The sequence below is a fragment of the Chroicocephalus ridibundus genome, chromosome 1 (genome assembly GCF_963924245.1).
Source record: "Chroicocephalus ridibundus chromosome 1, bChrRid1.1, whole genome shotgun sequence".
NCBI classification, from domain to species: domain Eukaryota; kingdom Metazoa; phylum Chordata; class Aves; order Charadriiformes; family Laridae; genus Chroicocephalus; species Chroicocephalus ridibundus.
In genome coordinates this window covers 212,694,842-212,715,087 of record NC_086284.1, presented here as the reverse complement: position 1 = coordinate 212,715,087, position 20,246 = coordinate 212,694,842, and the positions used below count along the sequence as shown (strand labels likewise).

The following is a 20,246-nucleotide window of genomic DNA, read 5'->3' as shown; positions in this document are numbered from 1 at the left end:
CCCCAGAGAGACACGACCTTAGCAGCAGTGCGAGGTGCTGCTGAGTGGAAGACCCTTCAAAATAGCCCCTCTCATCACAAGAAGCAATATATCCTTAGCTCCCCACAGCTTCTGCACAGTGTACCCCAGCGGCGCACCCCACGAGCCGCTCTCCCTCCTGCAGCACGTGGCACGTCCCTGCCTGACACCGGTACTTAAAACCACCTTAAAAATATTACTATTTGGAAGAGAACAAGCTACTGGCAACTGGAAGGTCAAGACAAGCAGCTCTGAGCCCCCAAGCTGAGCTGGTGCACCATCGCCCGGCCAGGGTTAGCGTCACGGGTTCAAGTTAATGTGCAATGCAGGCAGCAGCCCTCCTGCCGGGCCCTCTGCCATCACCGCAAGGAGAAAGGGGATCAATCTGAGAGTTTTAGCTCCATTAAGATCTCTCCGGTACCTGGCAGGCAATTCTAGGCAGGCAAAATGGCACAGACACCCACGCCGGTACATCCCCCTCCATGCATCATGATGCTCATCAAACCCCGGGGGACAATCTAGAGGGAGCCGAGTCCGAGACACCCCGATATCCAGCTGGCACTGGGCAGAGCTGGGATTCAGCCTCTCTCGATACCCGAGGGTACCGGGAAAGCCCAGTTCAGCCGTGCCCATGGAGTGTGGCGCGCAGGCACAGGCACCACACCCCCTTCCCAGCAGAAAGGGCGAGCGGTGCTGGGGTTTTTGTTCAGGACAATGTTTTAAAATCCCAAACCGAACCAACAAGCTGGGAGTTCAGCTTTCCCTGTGACCTGACTTGCCTGGGAGAGGAGATTTGCTAGCTTGCTCCCGCATCTGTGTGTGTTGTATTGCTAAACCGCTGCCAGGGCTATTATTAGAAACAATTGTCTCTCCTGGAAATTTTATATAGAGGCTTGAAACAACTTTTCTCGTGCCCTCCCCAGCAGCGAGTGGGCTAACAATGCAGCCGAGAAACCCTCCTTATGCGAAGCATGTCTGCAAGGCATGCAGATACACCCAGACAGGCACAGTTTGGAAACAGAGCTATTTATTCGCCTTTTCTAACCCTGGATCTGTAGCAACTTTTCTACCCCTGATTTAGGAAAAGGTGCTTAGGGGAAAGAGGGAAAACAGGCCAGGGGCTTTACCCTTTGCGAAGCCCCCAGCTCTGCATTAAACTTGCTGCAGCCATTTGGAAAGGGAAGGAGCAGTCCATCTTAACAGTCAGTGGGGACAAGCATCCAGATTGCCGGGGTTGGGGGGGTGAGGGGGGGGGAAGAGAAATCACAGCACCAGCTTCCCTCCTCCACACCCTCTCCTTCCCTGCAAAAAAAAACCCAGCCGCCGATCTCGTCTCCCTTACTCGCCCACCAAATTCAGGATTTGGGTGTGTGTTTGTTTTTTTTTTTTTTTTTCTTGTAAAGGCTAGAAAAAGCAGATGCTGCCCACATTTCTCTCTGTTAGAGCTAAATGGAGGGAGGGGGGCGTGGAGCCCAGACTGCGGCTGGGCTTTCCCCGCGGGGGCCGGGGCTGGAAGGGGAGCCCCGGCCCTCCTCGCCTCCCCTCGGCAGACAAAAGACCCCCGTTACCTTTTCCCGCTCCCTCGGCGGCTCCGGCGGCCCCTCAGCTCCGAGCCCGGGACGAGAGCATCCCCGCTGCACCAGCGTCGCCAGGCCGCGGCTCTACCGCACCGCATCCATCGCCCGCCTCCCGGCGCCGGGATGCGCGGAGCCGGCGCGGCCCTTCCCTCCGCTCCCGGCGGGCTCCCCGGGCGCTCCTAGGGCGGCCCCATGCTCCCTGCCGGCGTGCCGTAACCCTCCTTTTCCCCTTTCTTCTTCTTCTCCTTCTTTTTTCTTCCCCTTTCCCCGCCTGCCGGCCCCCGGCGCCCGGCTCCTTGCGCGGCCGCCGCCGCGCTGCGAGGCTGCGAGGTTGGAGCCGGGGAGGGAGGAGGAGGAGGAGGAGGAGGAGGAGGAGGGGGAGGAAGGAGGAGGAAGGAGGGAGGAGGGCAGCGAGCAGCAGTTGGCGCTGGGTCATGTGAAACAGATGAACCCGGTTGGGGCCTGCCAACATCTGGGCTCCCCCTCGCCTCTGGGAGGAGAATGAGGGATGGAAGGACGGAGGGAGGAAGGGTGCGGGGATGGGGCCATTCACACACACACACACACACACACACACCCCGACCCACGCGTGCACACCTTGGAATGATAACGGAGAGGGGCGAGAGCAGCGGGGGTGCTTGCTCCCAGTGCTCACACAGCCCCGGCAGGGAGGAAGAGGAGGGCAGCGAGGGCCCCGGGCACTCACGGGGACAGGCAGTCAGAGCAGCTCCTGCCAGGCTGCAGCCCTGGTGCTGGGGGGCACCTTCCCTTCTCCTAGTGATTTTCTCCCCTCCTGGGGGAGGAATTTTCCTCCCAGCACCCAGCTGGAGAAGGGTGCATCTTGTGATGGTGTAAAAGTGCACCCACCAGCAGGGGATGCTGCCCAGGAATAAAGCATCTTTACAGACTGCATTAGTGGTAGCCCTCGTACAAGAGTATTACTATTAAATAATTAGATCAGTCAAGAAGGACAGTGTGTATGAGTCTCCCAAAAGTGCTGATGTTTTGGTTTAAACAGGCGCAGTGCGAAGCACCCACACTACAACGCCTGCGGTTAGAGCTCTGACTTACTGCCGCTGCTTTGCCTCCCCATCAGGATTTTCTTTCTGGGACTGGGATTATTGACCACCAGGAAAAACCCTGAGGTTGCCGTTGTGCCACGTGCTGGCACAGGCTGGCCAGGAAGAGATCTAATTTGGGAGGGGAAGTGCGGAGGTGAGCTCTTTCCTTCATTTGTTTTCAGTTGGCATTTATGCCACCACGAGTCTGCTCATGGCGAGGATGGAGCTGGGGCTTACACGGGATATCGGAAATTTCCTCTTTGCCCTGTAGGAAGATGACAAAGTCGCTCTCCCAACATGGTGGTGGTGAATGAGCTGGATGTCTGATTTTATCTGGGAGTGTTTCCGGGTTTGATCTGCTGTCAGACTGAAAGCAAAGACCATGGAGATACCATAAGCCTTGATGTCCTCTCCTCTGCAACAGGCTTGGGTGGGCCACTGGTCTGCAAAGCACTTTTGGGTGCAATAGGCAAAAACTAGAGCACAAGCACAGTTACCTCTCCCGCCTGTAAGGGCACAGATACTATAAAAATGGAGCTGCTTATGCAGCCACTGGCAGGCTCACCCATCCAGCTCGCCCCACCCAAGGAGCTGGCTTTGATTAAGGGGATAAATATAGAGGCAGTTCTGGGCTCTGGCTGCTGAGGGTTAAGAGCAAGTGGCTGAGGAACAGGTTGCCCAGAGAAGCTGTGGCTGCCCCATCCCTGGAGATGTCCAAGGGCAGCCTGGATGGGGCTTTGAGCAACCTGGTCTAGTGGGAGGTGTGCTTGCCCATGGCAGGGGGGTTGGAACAAGGTCTTTAAGGTCCCTTCTGACCCAAACCATTCTATGACTCTATGAGGTGGCCCAACTCTGCTCAGAAGGCGATCCTAAGGTCAGGACACAGTGGCAAGAGGCAGCAAAGGTACCCATCTCTGCCCCAGGCAAAGCAGAGGGACCATGGCTGCATTGCAAGGGTAAAGATTGGGGTTTTCTGTGTTCATCTAATCCATGTCTAGATCCAGCTGCTGAAGTACCCCTGAGGGGTAAAACCACCAAAACACAAACTTCAAAACCTCCTGGAATGTTAAACCCATAATTTCAGAGAAGGGTAAAACTTCAAGTTGCTTCCTAAATTCTTTTTTGCTCTTTTCCTTCAGAAATATATCACAATATATCTCAAGTGGGTTCTGTCATCTTCAGTAATGGTGGTGAAGAGGAGCATGTAAGCCTGAACCTGTGGTTCAGCCCTGCTCCTGAACCCTGCTCAGAACTAGCAATGAAAAAATCACCTTCCCAGGCTGACTTTCACTAAAACAGTAGGTGAAGCTGCTTCAAAGGTGCACTCACCATGCAGGTGCCTGCTTGTCCTTGTTGTGCTATAAGAATATGCCAAGACAACGGACTTTGCCCTTGGGGTAGGCTGATCCTTCAACTGGCAAAGCCTCAAGGCGATTTCCCCGCCCATCGCTGTATGGCCCATGTTGCCCTTCGAGGTAACTCATCCTCTCCTGGCAGGATCTGCCTCCAAGCCCAGAGCAGAGCCAGGGTGTGGTGCAGCATTATTCAGCTGGTGATAAAAGAGCTTGCCTGGTGGAAGTCTCTAATTGGAAAGTAATTTGTTTCGTGCATGGCAGCAAAACCTGGAAAGTAAGGATCGCTCTGCCCAGAATTGCAATTTTCAGCTTTCAGTGCAGGTGTGGGGAGTTTCATTAGACTTAGCTTGAAATTACAGGCTCCCAGCAACACTCCAGTCTCTTCCTTTGTCACAGAGCCTGGATAAACAGACATGGATTTTGGACTAGACTGGAGGCAGCAAGAAAGCACCCTTTCTCACGCTGCATGTTATGGTGGGGTTGTCTACCAGAGGTGCCCAAAGAGCACCCCATCACTGTGTGATCCTAATGGTGTCCTCCAGCATCTTTGGGGCACCAGTTGGTTTATGTCATGGGGAAGGACCCGAGTCACAGACCAATTGACTGACAGCTGTCATGTCATGGAAACTGTCTGGGGTAGAAATGTATGGGAAGCTTCCTGGGTGCAATGGCTCGGCGCCTCTGCAGCCTTTGAGCTCCACCATGCAGAAAGAGAGGCTGCGTCATCATACTTGTGAAACCACGAGCTGCACCCTCCTCAGATCCCTTGTAAGGACGTGACCCAGCACCACATGCACAACAACCCCCAAAAGAAATGGCGGTATGGTTTGGTACAAATGCTTAACAGTTTCTGCAATGATGGGAGATATTCCCGCTACATATCCTTAATCCTCTAATTCGAGATGCAACACTTGCAATAAAAATAAAGATAACATCCTCTTGGCACCTGATGGAGCTAACAAAGAACTTAGAAACGGGGACTGTTTCTTATAACATGGAAAGACAGTGGAGCATTGTCCCTGCCAAGAGTTGATCATGAAAGCTCAACCAGAAAGAGCTGTTTTCCCCAAGAACTAGATAAGGAATTTGCTCCAGATCTTCTCACTGGTTCATTGCACACCTCCTTCCTCGAAAAACCCTGGCCAGATCTGGGCCGATTCCCTGGTAGCAGGGTGGTACCCTCAGCTACAAGCACAGTGGGGTGGAAGAGAAGGTCTGCAGAGGGTATAGACCAACCTTTGCAGAACCTTTAATTTGCGGTCTACAAATAGAGAGGAACAGAAGCTCTCAGAGTGACTGAAGACCTTAACAACAAGAAAACCTATCCGGGGTAGAAAAGTGAGAAATGCTGTCTGTAGTAAAGCTTCCAAGGGGATCATCATACTTTTGTGATCCTTATCCTTCCTTCCAGCCTTGCCCACTGTAGGTAAATCGGTGAGCTGGGGCGGCAGAGGATGTTAAAGAGCCTCCTGGATGAAGAGTAACTGTTGTCTGCAGTTATGTGGCATCGCTTGCAAAGCTCTGCAGCCGCAGCTAATCAAGCCCCACAGCACTCCTGTGATGTCGGGGAGAGCTGCCAGCCTCGTTTCACAGATGGACAAACACACATGAGTGCAGAATGGCACTCAGGGCTGGTCGATGTGTGGGAAATCAAGCTAATAACCTGGGGGTCAGCACCCTGTGGGGGAGGTACACACTGCTGGGCACACAGCCTGGTGTGTCCATACCTGGGACAGCTTTGGATGGCTGCTTAGATGCTGGTAGACATGAGGCCACCAAGACTGGGACCACTAATCTAAGGAAGATACCAAAGCCGGATGGAACATCGTAATGCACACAGGGCTCACTGCTGGCTCGGTGAAACTGCTGCCGAAGCCCCCACTAGCTCCATTGAAGCCTGCAGAAGGATGGCTGCATTGCAATGCAGAGCCAATGCCTTGTGACACCCAGAGTCAGGTCTCCCCTTCTTCTTCTCCCAGATGTACATTCTGCAATTCAGATTTCCTCAACAGCATCCTTCTAGGAAAAAAACCCCACCATTCACCTCGTGTGCATTCCTCTCTAAAATTCCTAGTTATAATTCAGCAGCAGTAGCAAAAGTTCTTTTCTTCAAGGAGCTTCTGTAATTTCACAAGGTCTCTGGAGTTGTCAGTACCCAAACAATACGGCCCAGTAAGAAGCATTTAGTCCGGAGGCAGCAGAGCTGCTGCCATTGCAATGATTAGAAGCAGGCGATAGCTGCGTCTCTTCCAAGCTGGTTCATATGATGGCAAGTCCCAAAAAGAGAACAATAACCCAAATATTTAACTTTGACATACACAGAGGGCAGCCTCCATCAACCACATGCCTCTGCGCCAAAATAACAACGTACTGATTCCTTTTTATCTATTGCTGATAAGAAAGCAAGGAAGAAACACTGTGGCCTTGTGCTGGAGAACTATTGTTGACAATTCACTTCCACTCTCATTAGCAAAGATTAAAGTATCAAAATACTTTACAGGGAATTTGGTGGTAGGTCTGTGGGTGCCATCAAAATGTGTGAGCTGTTACATGAACATTTCTAGTATTTTCGGAAAAGCTTAATGAATATTGTCTATCCCAGAACTGCATTAATTAGCACTAACGGGTTGGAGGAGATGTCATGTCATGAAGTAATATTCACACTTACACAGTGATTTGCATCCATAAGCGGTTCAGTGCCTCACAGAAGTCAGTGTCATTCCCCCGTATGGTACATCTGAAACCCGTGGAAGGTGAGGGAAATGCTTTCAAGGAATAATTAGGATTTGCTGAAGGTATCTAACTGCCTACTTTCCTGTGTGAGTCGTTTAAGGGCCTAAATCCCATTGATTCCAAAACTCTTAACTCAAAATATTTGAGTAGCAATAAAAGATTAAAAATCCCCAAAACTTAAAAAGCAACATGGACCTAAGCAACTTGGGAACCCAAATCCATTTTCAGAGATGATATAATCTGTTAGGCATGTGAATCTCACTGTAAATCAATGGAGCTGACTTATTCTAACCATAACAAGGGTCAGCCAGCCCTAGGAAATGAAGTGTCTGGTTAGCCTATAGGTGAATTCATGTGATTCATCTGAAATTCATGGTATAAACACTGTCTTGTCTGCTCATGATCTCTGATGTCAGTTGGCTGGCATCACCTCTGTTCAGCTGATACATTCTGTATCCTCCATGCAACAAATATGCCTCAATGCTGGGGAGTAGAAAAGGGACTGGCGTGACCCAACTGGTCACCCAAGCCACCAGGTTGGCCTCACCCGCTTCCATGGACCAGAACCAGCAAGAGAGAGACAGAGGGCTGCAGGTACCACTACCAAACTTGTCCTCATCACCTCATTTTCCCTCTATAACAGGCTGGGATAAATTGTGTCCTTGAGCTAATTCATGCTGAGAACTTTGGAAACCAGGTGGAAACCACAGGGATCTCCTTCAGAAATGTAAAATGCAATTACTCAGGAGCAGGACCTGACTCATATAACTGGATCCAGACCTGCAAACAATTTAGGGGATAGAGCACATGCAATACCAACTGCCAGGGTGCAGCACATTTCAAACTGGGAAGATCTCCAAGCTTGCTCAGTGAACCACAAGATGTTTTTAGTTAAGCCTTACACAGAAACGCTTCACTTCTGAGATGAACCGTGGGTGTTATTTCCCATGCCATGCTTTCATTAATTTCCAGGACAATCCCTTAAGTAATTGGGGCACAAAAGAAGGGGGGGGAAGGGAGAAGCAGGACTTTAGCTTTGGACAAAATAAGCCTCCAGGGCATCTGATTAATTTTCACATAGACTCTACTTAAAGGATCTCTGAGAGCCAAAGAGGGAAGTAAGCAGACCTCGACATTCCCAAAGAGCTCGTGCAATAAATCCTCCCTTCATTAGGCGAAGAAAGTGCATGCCGGCAGGATTATTATGCAGGCAAACGAAGCTCGGTCTTTGCGCAACAGCTGAAACGGATGGTAGGGACAAGCCAACTCCATCTGGTTGGTGCTATGACCCGTGGGCTGGCAAATCCTGCCTGCTGCCTCCAGCTCCAGCCTGGGGCTGGTATGGAAAGGGACAGGACTCACGTGTAAGTCGTCCGTGTCCCAGTTATCTCCGATAATCCCGGCATCCAAGAGGCCAAACAAAGCGAACAGCTGAAGTGTGCATAAGGGAATAAAGATGAGCTGGGTGTGCCACCAGCCCTCCCTGGGTGACCCATGCCTTGATGGAGTGATGCCAGGGAAAGGGGCCATTCTTGCAGTCCCCCCCTTTTCATTCGCCTGGGGCTGGGAGCAAAGGGAAGAGAGAAGGAAATCTCGATGGAAAGTGCTGGGAGCCAACCCTGTCCTTGCAGGAGGAATAGGAGGATTGAGGTGTTCCCCTCTCTGCTGGAGGTCAGGTCCTCACCAATCCCTTCTACCCTCCCATAGGGCGGAGGAGACACATGGGACCCTGCTGCCCTTTTCTTCAAAACTGAGCAAAGCTCTGCCTCAGGAACTTCTTCCTATTCCCAGAATATTGCTGTTTCCACCTGAATTGGCCTGAAAGCAGAACAATGCAGGAAGGAGCGGACATGACGGGGGTGTCTTCCACCCGTAAAATGGGATGGGTGGTGGTGGGAGACGGGGAGGCCTTTCCCTGGGGGAGGGGAGGGGAGGAGCGGGAGCTGGTGGAGGAAACGGGTGGTGGAGGCATGGAGGGAAACCAGAAAACACTCATGCTGTTCGTGGAGGGAGCTGTTTGGCCAGGGGAGACCTGGTGAGGTATTTGCAGATTGCCGACGTGACCACAGTGCAGACAGAAATAAAATGCAACTAGTCAGAGGAAATCCCATTCCTACAAAGGCAAGTGGACCAACATCATCAACGCAAGGGAACTGCTGAGTAAATAGCAAGTGATTAAATGGCAAGAATCCGAGGACAAGGCTGAAGAAAGGCGAGATTATTCTCCCCACCCTGTCCTCAGATGTTGCAGTTGACCGGCACTGATGAAAGCCGCCCAAAAGCCTTCCTGGATGGCAAAAGGCAGCACAGGTAATTGTGAAGAACATCAGATGAGCCAGCTGAGAGATCCGAGGCGAGAAACGTGCCTTCCTGTTAAGCAAAATCTACACGTACCTCTTGCACGGAGCTACATAATGAAGTACTTTCTTTTGTATATAACAATAAAACAAACTAATTCTCATTTGTTTGTCTTTTTATATTGAAGTAGTCTTTGTACTTTGCATGATGTCAGATACAAAAAATTTTTATGTAGTTTTACACTGCCTTCTACTGAGGATTGCAAAACTTACACCGGTTGGAAAAGCTTTCTATTGCAAAGGCTGCCACGTTTTGCAGAAAATCCAGAGAATGTTCCAAAATGGCATCGAAATAATTATTAACAGCTTTTGCTAAATAAATTTTACAAAATCAAAAGCCAGTTAGACAATGCTTTCAATACATCACTGCAACATTAGAAAAAGGACTCATGAGCTACTGAAGTGACACAGCCAAACGACAATTTTAGCAACTGAAAAAAAAGTGCTGTTAGCTTGCTTTCTAATTTCTGTTACTTCTCGGTCATACTTTTCTATTTCTTAAAATGTTTTTCTCTCCTCTGTTGCTTGCCCACAAAACAAAATCAGGGAAAACTCCTGGCTGTAGTAGGAAATAGCCGATAGTTCTAGCCAAAGCTCTTGTAGGTGTTAGTAGGGGGTAGCCTAATTTCAGATGCAGGTGTTGTTTTTAGGGTAGCCTTTTCCTCTTACTGAGAGTTTTCACTATCTCTGTGAGTCGGGACCATTACCTAAGTTGAACAGATGGGAAAATGGAGTCACAGAGAGATCAGTTTTCCTGGGTAAGATCCCGTACCAAATTGGAGAGAGACCTGGGAATAAACGGTAAACCTTGTGACACCAAAGCCTTTGTGCTAACTCGAGACCCCTCTTCTTCCCCCAGCTAATGAATCGGTGATTAACAAAGGCTGCTCCCTTTCTGACAGTTTAATCGGCGATTTCTACTTTACACTTTGGTTCGCTTTGGCTTTTTTAATCTTTATGAGGCAATCCTTGCAAAGAGAGGAAGCAAACGGAAAATAAATCTCGGAGCAAGTAAGCCCTCATGTCATAAAAGCGCAATGAACAGATCTTATTTGCCAGAAAATATTTATCTGACCAATAATGTTTACATTTAGGCCCAGTCAATTGCTTTAATAACAAACACCCAAATTACACTTAATATGAAAACATTTTAAATGGTCTCAGCATCTTCTAAATAAACGTAGCACTAGTCGTAATGGTGCTCTGCTAGAGCCAAAGGCTCAGTGTTACTTGATTTATTGTTTAGCTTGAGCCTAATTGCTGCGTATCTGAACGTCTCTGGGAGCAAGGGCTTCTATCACTCGTCTGAACACAATTTCCTTTTCATTACTGAGGCACGCCAGGAATAAAACCCAGCTCTCCTGATACCCTGTCCAGCGCGGCCACCGCAAGACTATTAACCCTCAGCTAAGGAGACTGAAGTGCTTGATTAATTCACTCCATAAAGGCTGCTCATTTCCCCTCTGCACGTGGTGGTGGCCTGGTTTCCGAGCACCCCGTGGTCCGCACGGTTTGCTCCAAGCAATGTCCCTGTGAAAGTTAGCTGTGTCTGCACGGGGCCACACGGAGCCAGAGCCACTAGAGACCAGCCTTGAAAAGGGCAGGAGATCCTGGAAGTGGCCCACTGATGGGACTTAGCAGTCCTTGATGGCTTCTACTTGGGAGGGATGAGTCTGTGATATCGATGTCTGTTTTGAGGAATCTTTATGTCTTTCACCTAGCGGCTGTAACAGGCCTTGCCGACACATGTGAGGCTGTAGGATAAGTGGCATTGATACTTCTCCCCTCAAAAAAAGAGATGAGAAGTTCAAATCCATACATCCTGAGGGAGGTCTCAAATGACAGAACCCCTGAACGGAAAGCGTGAACATTTTCCCTATTAGCTGTGGCTTCAAAAATGCTTCCCTTGCTCGCCTTCTTATCCCCTGCTTCATTTTTGCGGGAAAAGATGGAGGAAAGAATGCCTTCAGGCACCCTGCTGATTTCTAAAAAGTCAGCATTAAACATCCAATCCCCACTTTTGGTATATCTCTAACCTGTCCGACATGACCTCAGAGCTAGGATTTTTAGGCAAGAGGTACGGCCTTGTGCCATAACACCTTTTCCCCATGATCATCTTGACTCCTGAAAGTGAGAGGCAGGAGAAATTTTGTCTCTAAAGACTGATCAACCACATCAACTGCTCAATTACTGGCAAAACCAGTACTTGTTGGCTATTATAATCTTAGTTTCTGCAGCTCCGTGGTGTCTTTGCAGTCTTTCGGCAACGGAAAAATAGGTGCCTGTTTTTAGGATGGGGAAGGATGTGTTTATGGTTGGGTCTGTTCTCTCCCACCCATTTCTCAGTGACATTTTGCCTCACACTATCCCTCTCTCCTCACCTATAACCCACGTTTGATCATAACACGCTTTCCTCTCTCCTGGGAGGACTGTGAAGTGTAACTCGTTAAACCCTAAGTGGTCAATATAGACTTAAGACATAACACAAAAGTCGACTTTTGGTAAGGTGATACTTTTTACAATGACTCCTTGGGCTTGTTTTATTTAAAAAAGGGGAAGAAATTATATTCAGTTTAGCTATAGCAGCATATGCCACTGGTCAGATAGGATACACGGCAATTAAGCTGTACAACAAACTGACTAATGTTTGGCTTTTGGCTTTGCGGGAGCACTGTGATGGTGACTGCAATCTTTGTTTATAAGATTTTGAGTACATTGAAAACATTTTCAGATTAAGTATGTTGGAAGGGTTGTTATTAAAGCAATTGAACAGGCTTAAATACAATCATGGTTGGTCAAATGCATATTTTCAGGCAAAACAAGAGTTTCTGCGGCAGTTCTCATGGGAGGCTGCATGGGAGAAGGAGAGGAAATTAAACCCAAATGCCCCATGGTCCCTGATGTTTGCAATACCACTACTTAGCTGCAGGATGCAACTAAATTGCACCTCCAAAATGGGGAAAAACACCTGTGAGGAGTCGACTGCATTCATACATTATCCTTTGAGCATTCAAGCTGCAATGAGGGAAACTAATGATAATGATAAAAGGATGCCCTGTGCCTTGTCTGCAAATTGCTTGGGAGCCACCACCATGGATGGGGAGCACATCCTCCCTGACGTCCCACCACGCGGGGGGTGGTGGGGCTGTGCTGCTCTCCGTGGACCATGATGTGGATGCACCCATATGATGGGCGCATGGGTGGAGCGAGGATTGCACATCCCCAGCGGGTTCGGATCATCTTAGAGGGGCAGTGACATTATTTCCCCACTGCACCTCAGGCTCCTTGTTTACAACAGTGCTAATTATCCCATCCCCCCGGCTTGCAGACAGATGCTTCTCCCCTTCCTCCTCATTCCAGAGGTGGCTGCCTTTCCGTATTGACAGTGACCTTATCATCCGAGAGCATAAGGTTGCCAAGTCTCATGACAGATGACGTTTTTCTGAAAACCTGGTCTTCTGGGTCGATTCCAGAAGGTGAAGGAGAAGACAGCCCAACTCTATGCATTTTATTAATTCCGTTATTTTGAGGCAGTCTTAGTATTTTTGAGCCTTAGCAATTTTAAAAATGGAGCATGCTTTGCTGGTTAGAGTCAAAGCAATAGTCTAATATATTGATTTAAACATTTTACTCCCTGGTGATGAACATCTGCATATGCAAGACCCTGTCCTAGTCCATTTTATAATGCCAGTAACCATTTTTCATATAGTTTCACTGGTCCTTGTTTCACGAAGGACCACTGTGCTTGAAGGGTTCAAAGAGCTCAGCTGCCAGCTTCATGTGAAGTAAGGACTGAAATAAATGGGAAATAAATGAGAGGAAAATGGACAAAGCCAATAGATAAAGGGTCACAGTGGCAACTCTTTGCAGGAGGAAAAAAAAATAATTAATGCTCTTTCTCCATGATTTGCTTGGAAACACAGACTGAAAAGCTGATGTGGGTGGTCTTGTTTTGAAGGAGTGTAAAGGAACGATGTTGGCTTTCTGCGGAGGGTCTTGGAGAAAGAGGCACAAGTTTTTCCTGTCCCAAGCAGGAGAAGGGAGTCAAGTGCGGGAAATAGTGCTGGGTGGCAGAGAGATGGGCAGAAAAACGGGAAACATGATACCTGTAAAACTGATTATAGAAATCGTCAATGCTGACATCAATCAAGAGGCCGAGTGGTCAGTGGGGGCTGGTAGCGGGTTTTGTGTCGCTGATGACAGGACACGCTGGCTGCATGTCCCAGCGCCTGGGCTGGGATAACCCTTCTGCCAGGGCAGAGCAGCTCAGCCTCACTTGCCAACCCAAGCGAATTGAACTGGGAAAACACATTCATTAACAAAATGCTACTGCCATTGTCACTCTGAATAGTAATTGATAATGGCAAAGCTCCCAACACCTCCCAGTGCCCTGTTTGTACACAGGTCTTCCCCTATTTTGTATTCACTGTTTTCCTCCTTTTTCCTTTTTATGGTTATTATTATTATTACTGGAATTATTGCTGTGCAAACAGAGTGTCTTTCTATGTGAAACGATGAAGTTACAGTTTCACTCCTAGATGGCAGTATAAATTATTACATAGGCTACCCTATAATCTTTGGTCATGTTGTACGGCAAGGTAATTGATTCCCGAGTCACTAAAGCTAACTAACATGACTGTAAATCTAATGCTCGAGCAGCGTTTGCTATTAAAAAGTCAACATCTACAATAGTTGCTACACTGCAATTACTGGGAAAATGCTGATTTGCTCTAGACTTGGAGCAGGGAGTAATTGTAGCCTCTCTTGAGACCTTGAGTGTGATAATGGGTGGTGAATGGTGGGTTTTTCCAGTGGTGATCACGTAGATTGTCTTCTCCGCAGACTTATTCCCAGAGGCCTTATAGCATCACCACTCCTGCAGCCGCCAGCGCTGGGCTCAGTACTTCCACCTGCCTGTGGCCAAAATAAATAAAACCTCTAGGAAGAGCACACAGACTCAGATTTTGAGCTGGTGCAGACCTTCAATCAATTCTGAGGATCGTGCCAATACATCCCACAGAAACCTGCCCCTCTCTGTTTCTACTTCCAAAGTCAAGCAAGAAAACCTATGACCTCTGAATTCAGACCTCTCTGTTAGAGCCTACCTAGAAATATGAAGGTTTTTCAAGTTGTGTCACTAGATTTTTAATTTTCAAGGACTATATGTTGGATATTTGTGAACCATGCTCTAGGCTTTGATGCTTCATAGCTTTCGAGCAACTGGGGCAGCACGCAGCAGCCACCGCTTTGCTCTTCAACCCCGCGGGAGAAGCTTTGGAGATCAGGACATGGATGATCTCTGGCCTGCTGGCTTTGCATGGCACCACGTCCATGGGAAAAAGGAGAAGGCTACAAGGTTTCCCCCAAGAAGAAGGATGGCAAATCTCAAGGTTTCAGATAGTTCTTTCAGCTAAAATTCACACAGCAGGCCAGGACTGGGGAGTGGAGACCCTATAACAGGCTGTTCTGCTCCTCTCAGGGAAGGAAAACATGACCCTTGAGAGGAGCTGATTTCAATAGCAGCTTTCCAAATACTTTATGTAGGGCTGGGTGAAATATCTGGAGGGAAATCTGGAAGTCCTCCCCTCTCAAGGCTTTCACTAGAAGTTCTTTTTCCTGCTGGTTTCCCCTTGCAGAGAAACAAGCAAGCCCAAGCAAATAAACAAGGCAATCCATAGGAAATACCCCATTTCCCTCCCATCCTTTTATTCCCTCAAAACAAAATCCTTAAACTGCTGGATGGCTGAAGACGGCTTGCTGCTTGTGACAAACAGAAACGAGAAGCTGCCGCTGGCTTTGATGCAAAATCAGCTTTTTTTCTTTCCCCGCCCCCACCCCAGACTAGTGAAGACAACTGATTCCTGCATTACCAAGTGACTGGGGACAAAATCACATAAATTGGGGTGCAGAATTGTAAATGTAATATTTATACACTCCCTGGCAGAAGAATGGAATACTACTAATAATAAATTACTGTTATTAATAATAATAATACCACCAACTACTTAGAAAAAATGTTTCATTTGACCCTACAGTTGGATGAGTGTGAATACTAATGAGTGAATACTAATGAGTGTGCGAGTTAAACACCAGCATCCTCCTCGCTGTTAGTGCCATGTGGGCCGAGCTCGTTGTGCATGCCATTCCGGCCGGGGACGGACACCGGCAGGGGTGCAGGATCCGTGGGCAGCTGCCTGCAGGCTGCCTGCACTGCAGGGGGGGGACGGACACCTCCCCTCCTTGCAGCACTCGCCCCCCAAACTGCGACAACGGAGGGAGGACGCTTCAAATTGACCCCAATGAGCAGAAGTAGCAAAACAGTTCAGAGGAAAGGAAGAGAAAGAAGAGGGGGAAAAAAACACCCCAAAAGAAAGCCAGATGTAAGGAATACTTTTTTAAATGAGTCCATGTGTTTATATTGCAGTTGAGCACCACTTTACTTGTGCGGCCGTTCATACATCCTCGTGCTAATGAGGTAACGAGTAACTAGGTGCCTGTATACTACAAGATGCTTTATTTCCACTGAACAACCCAAACCCTCTAAAAATAAGGTTTGAAACCCAAAACCAAACAGCTGGAGTACTTTGGAAATAGCGGTAAGAGAAGGACAGCGAGCACTGGGTTCAGCCCTGTCCCCTCGGGAGCTGGCTGGGGTTTTGCAAACCACCTTTTCTCGGCTTTCCTGCGCCCACGGACCGACACTTGAGCCTGCGTTTGCTCTGCTCCCGCCGGGCGAGCGCCAGAGGAGCAGGAAGAGGCCCCTGCCCTGCCTCCAGCCTGGGAAACAAAAGAAAAAAGGAGTTTGCATTTACCCCCGATCATCCTGCAATTGTCTGGGCCAGCACCGAGCACCACGACCTGCCCTCTGACCACGCTGCCCTGCCACACCAACCAAAAATACCCCCAAAACCAAGCGATTCACGGCAGAATCGGTGCTTGGCTGGTGCACACAGCATGAACGATGGGCTGGGTGCTTACGGCAGGACTGAAATGTTAAATACTTCCAGTGTGCTCATTTATTTATGACTTCTTCAGCCTACAGTAACTACAAGCAATAATTGGATTGCGCTCGGCATAGCCAAATTGATTTGCTACTTAATAATAAAACCCAGTCCTCTGTTGATAATGGCATCCCTAGAAACGAGGAGGTCGGGTGAAAAATGCATTCAAGGCGCAATGCTGACTCCGAAAGCTCACGTGGCTCTTGGTGCAGAGCAGGACCTTTGCCAGATGCAAATTTTGTCCTGGCGACTCTTAAAACATGCTCTTTGTGGCCTTCTGCGCCTTCGACAGAATATTTACCAACTTTGGCAGGGCTGTTATTTAGCGTTTTGACAAAGGGCAGCGAACACGGCGTATTTTTCCATAGTTTTCTGAAGGTCGTGGCTAACCCCCAGTGCAATCTGCAGTGGCCTCTGCTTGCCTCCGAGTGAAAAGTGGCATTTAGACTTAATTACAGAGCAGCACCGGGGAGCGGGACTACCCAAACCCCCTTCTTCATCTGAAGCCAGCAGAACCTAAAGCGGCATAAATACCACAAACCTAGCCCTGACTGCGCAGCCCTCTGCGGATGGGTGTTCATGCAGATGGGGATGTTTCTCCAGCGCTGCTCCTTGCTCCTCACCAGCAGCTCAGGCGATGGGATGGGAGCGGGTGGCTTGTGCTCTGCTGCTCCCTTCTTCAACCAAACCCCTTGGCTCTACTGGCAGCAGCTTAAGGACCAGAATTGTGGCTACAGCATTTCTAAGATGTGTTTAAGAATGCCAGCTCACTCCAGAGGTGTAAGGCCAAGTTGGATGGTGCCTTGAGCAACCTGGTCTAGTGGGAGGTGACCCTGCCCATGGCAGGGGGGTTGGAACCAGATGATCTTTAAGGTCCCTTCCAACCGAAACCATTCTATGATTCTATGATTCTCCCTGGGTTTTGCCTCGTTTGAGCAACGATGATGCACTTTGCTCTTCTCTGAGCTCATGGCTGTGGGAAGCGCTGGTACCTGAAGCCACCTGAGGTTTAATGGAGGGTTGATATCTCCTAGGAGGGCTACGCCTCAAATCACTCCAAAAAGTGCTTGAGACTGCTTTGCATCCAGCATTGGCCAGGCTGGAGGAGCTGACACTGCATTTTGGATGCTATGGGGGCATGGAAGATGCTTGTGAAAGGGCGCATTTGTTCCTGTGCCACAGTGGTCAATGAAGCTGCAGGAACCACAGGCACAGCCCTGCAAGGGTGTGGGCACAGCCAGGGGCCCTGACTCCCAGGATTTCTCCTACTCCCCCTGACTCCCAGCGTTCCTCCTACTCCCCTCTGCTCATCCACCGGGACTGCAAAAAATCACCATTACAAGGAAGAGGTGGCCAGGGAGGGATCGGGGCGAGGCAAGAAGATGCACTCAGCAGTGCCTTCCCTGATAAGCACAGCAGAGCAGAGGAGGCATAGGGCCACCTCGGTTCCCCGTGGAGAACCCAGCTGGTGGCCAGGCCATTGTGCTTCCTCCATGGAGGAACTTGGTGGCGGTGGCTGTCCCCACGCACCCCATCCAAGCACACAGGTGCCCCGGCCACATGCAAGCTGCCTGCCTAGGAGAGCAAAGCGGAGCAACTGGTTACTCAAATGAACATTTTGGGAACAAAGTCAGCTTCAGGATGTTACCTGCACTTGAAGGATTAACCAACTTCATGAGCAAATAAGAAAAAAGCAGAATGCTTGAGGCATGCATGCTGAGGAAAACAAGAGTTTGACTGGAATGAGAGCATTGCCCAGCTCATTGCCTGCCTGTCAGGAGCTTTTATAGAGGTGGCTGCTCTGGGCGAGAGCAAAGAGCACAGGCTCACCTGCCTCAAAAATGCAGAGGACTTTCATGCCCTCCACCATCCTGCACCTGCAAAACACTCAGAGCAGACCCAGCCCCGCAGTCACACGGAATGGGATCCATTTTTGCTTTGATGGACCCTGCTTTAAGATTTGCAATGTAGTAAAATAAAAATACAACCACCGCGTAGGCAGTGACCCGTACGGAGGTTGCTGTTGTGCTCCATAACGCGGATGTGAGGGGCTGTCGGCAGAGGGGAGGCTGTCAAAATCACTTTGCAAAAGCACGAGTTTAGAGAATGTCTGCACTTCTGTTTCTATTACCTGATTTTGAAAAGATGCCTTGCTCTAGTAATTGGCTTATCATTATAATTCTATAATCATGATTTTTATTATCCACAGACAGCTAGAGGCGCAAGAAGGGGTGAAAGCAAGACTCCTGCTGAACTTGGTAGGTTTTGGTTAGGAAATCAGTTAAGGGAGGTCTGAATGTCCCCATGTCTCAACATGCTGCCACATCTCACCCAAAATACTTGGTGCCTAACTCTGCCCTGGTGCACTGCCAGGCGAGTTTGTGGCTGAACGTCACAAACACCATTAGGTGCAGAGAACAGGTCTCGGTTCAGCCTAAATCTAGACTCAGGGTTTCAGTGACCCTGAGGCAACTCATTCGCGGGTGATGTGCCAGCAAATTATGAAGCCCAACTGAAGAGTTTGAATTGGCATTTTTTTCCACTTGGGCTCGTACCTCCATTCTTGGCACAACAACAAACCTCCCAAACTAGAACCCACCTTCCCCTTATTGGACGTGTGCACAGAATAAAGTCAAACTTCGCTGCAAGAAGGCTGGCAGCTTGCTTGGTTTATGGGCTCTTTCTCATACATATGCATACGTGCAAATTTAATGTATAGTTGTTGCTCTAATGATGGATGTATTTCAGCAAGAACCAGGGCTAGTGGATGGCTGTGCTGTAGCAATTTTGAAGGCACTCCTGAAGGTGCTGTACCATCACAGTGTAATCAGACATTATGCATGCAGGACAAGTGGAATTGCCCAGCTGCAACAGCTTGTGTTTAGGGCGTTTCAAGTTGTGGGACTCCTCCTTCCCCACCCCCTACGTCATTAAATGGAGGTGAGTAATGAAAAGCAGGTGGGGATGTGGGAGAAGCCCTTGCTGGTGAGGACCATGTGGAGCTCGCACAGCTGGCTGTGTGGGGATGAATGGGATGCAGTGGCCACTCTGCTGGAAGTTCATAAGACACCGGAGCAGGACAGAGGGATGGAATTCCTTCAGCCCTACCACCTTCATTTCTCTCATCTGAGGTGGATGGGAAACCCCGAGTCTCCTCCCAGGATTTTGGGGACCATGTGCCGGGCACTTTTCATTTTGTTCCCTCAGTACAACAGGGACATCACTGAAATCCTGCTGGTGTCAGGGAGTGGGTTGTTTGTCCCCATCCCCCCTTGGTTATCCTCAGTACCGAAGAAGCAAGGGAGAAACCCCCAAGAGGAAAACTCTGGATTATTCACTGAATGACAGCGTGTCACCAAATAAATAAACAAAGCAGGAAAAGCAGGTCATGCCTGTCATCCCCAGCGCGAATCCCCTCTGATGCTGACAGCCCTCGTGTTTCAGAATTTGCAGAGCCAGTTTTCTTTCCTGGTGGGATAATTCACAGCCAGGCTGGGCAATGTCTGACTGGGCTCTCTGCCCCAGGGTCACCCACATTGGGTGACAAATGTCCTGCCTGTGCCCAAGGAGGACCCTGCCCTGGGGAAGGGTCCCTGGGTGATGCAGGGGTCTTCTGCTGTGCCCCACCTTTCCCCTGCTTTATTGGCTGGGTGGAAGGAAATGTGGAGGTCAAGCAAAACACTATCTCATTGTTAAAAACACAGGTAAAGACTCACATCTTGATGTCCGAGGCTATGGGTGATGTGCATTTAAACCAGTCCTCCCACTAAATTCCTCATTTTGGGGGAATTAAAGCAAGGCCTAACTCATGACACAACTATATGTCCATGTGGAGTAAAGTCTTCTGACTGAGCCTTGAGCTCAGTGGGACCTTCTTGAGCAGCTATCTTCACCTTACATTTCACCTTCACCTTTGGAAATACATTACTCTTGCTCTGAAAATGAGACTTCCCTGGTCCACGCAAAGCAGGGTCTTCCACGGGGAATGAGCAGAACTGCATAAATCTAATATTCTTTCCCCATGGGTTCCTCTGACGAACCTGTTGGTGTGAGAATGGACACAGCCCTTTACTGGTCAGCAGACACATTTGATGCCGGCCACATTGTTAGCCCCTGGGCAAAGGTGCTGTTTTGGTAAAATGGA

The 20,246-nt window shown here is 49.0% G+C and overlaps 1 protein-coding gene across 7 annotated transcripts in view; it reads right to left on the bottom strand.

The window, feature by feature from the left end:
* The window catches only part of FRMD4A (FERM domain containing 4A), a 390,969-nt gene that overhangs the window by 153,754 nt on the left and 216,969 nt on the right, over positions 1 to 20,246 (bottom strand). The window contains exon 1 of one of the 7 annotated variants that reach the window (XM_063323592.1): positions 1,587 to 1,711. The exons of the other annotated variants lie outside the window; for them this stretch is intronic. The gene's annotated coding sequence lies outside the window, so the exon portion shown is untranslated. Of the gene's footprint in view, positions 1 to 1,586; positions 1,712 to 20,246 lie in introns of those variants that run through there. 7 annotated transcript variants of the gene reach the window in all.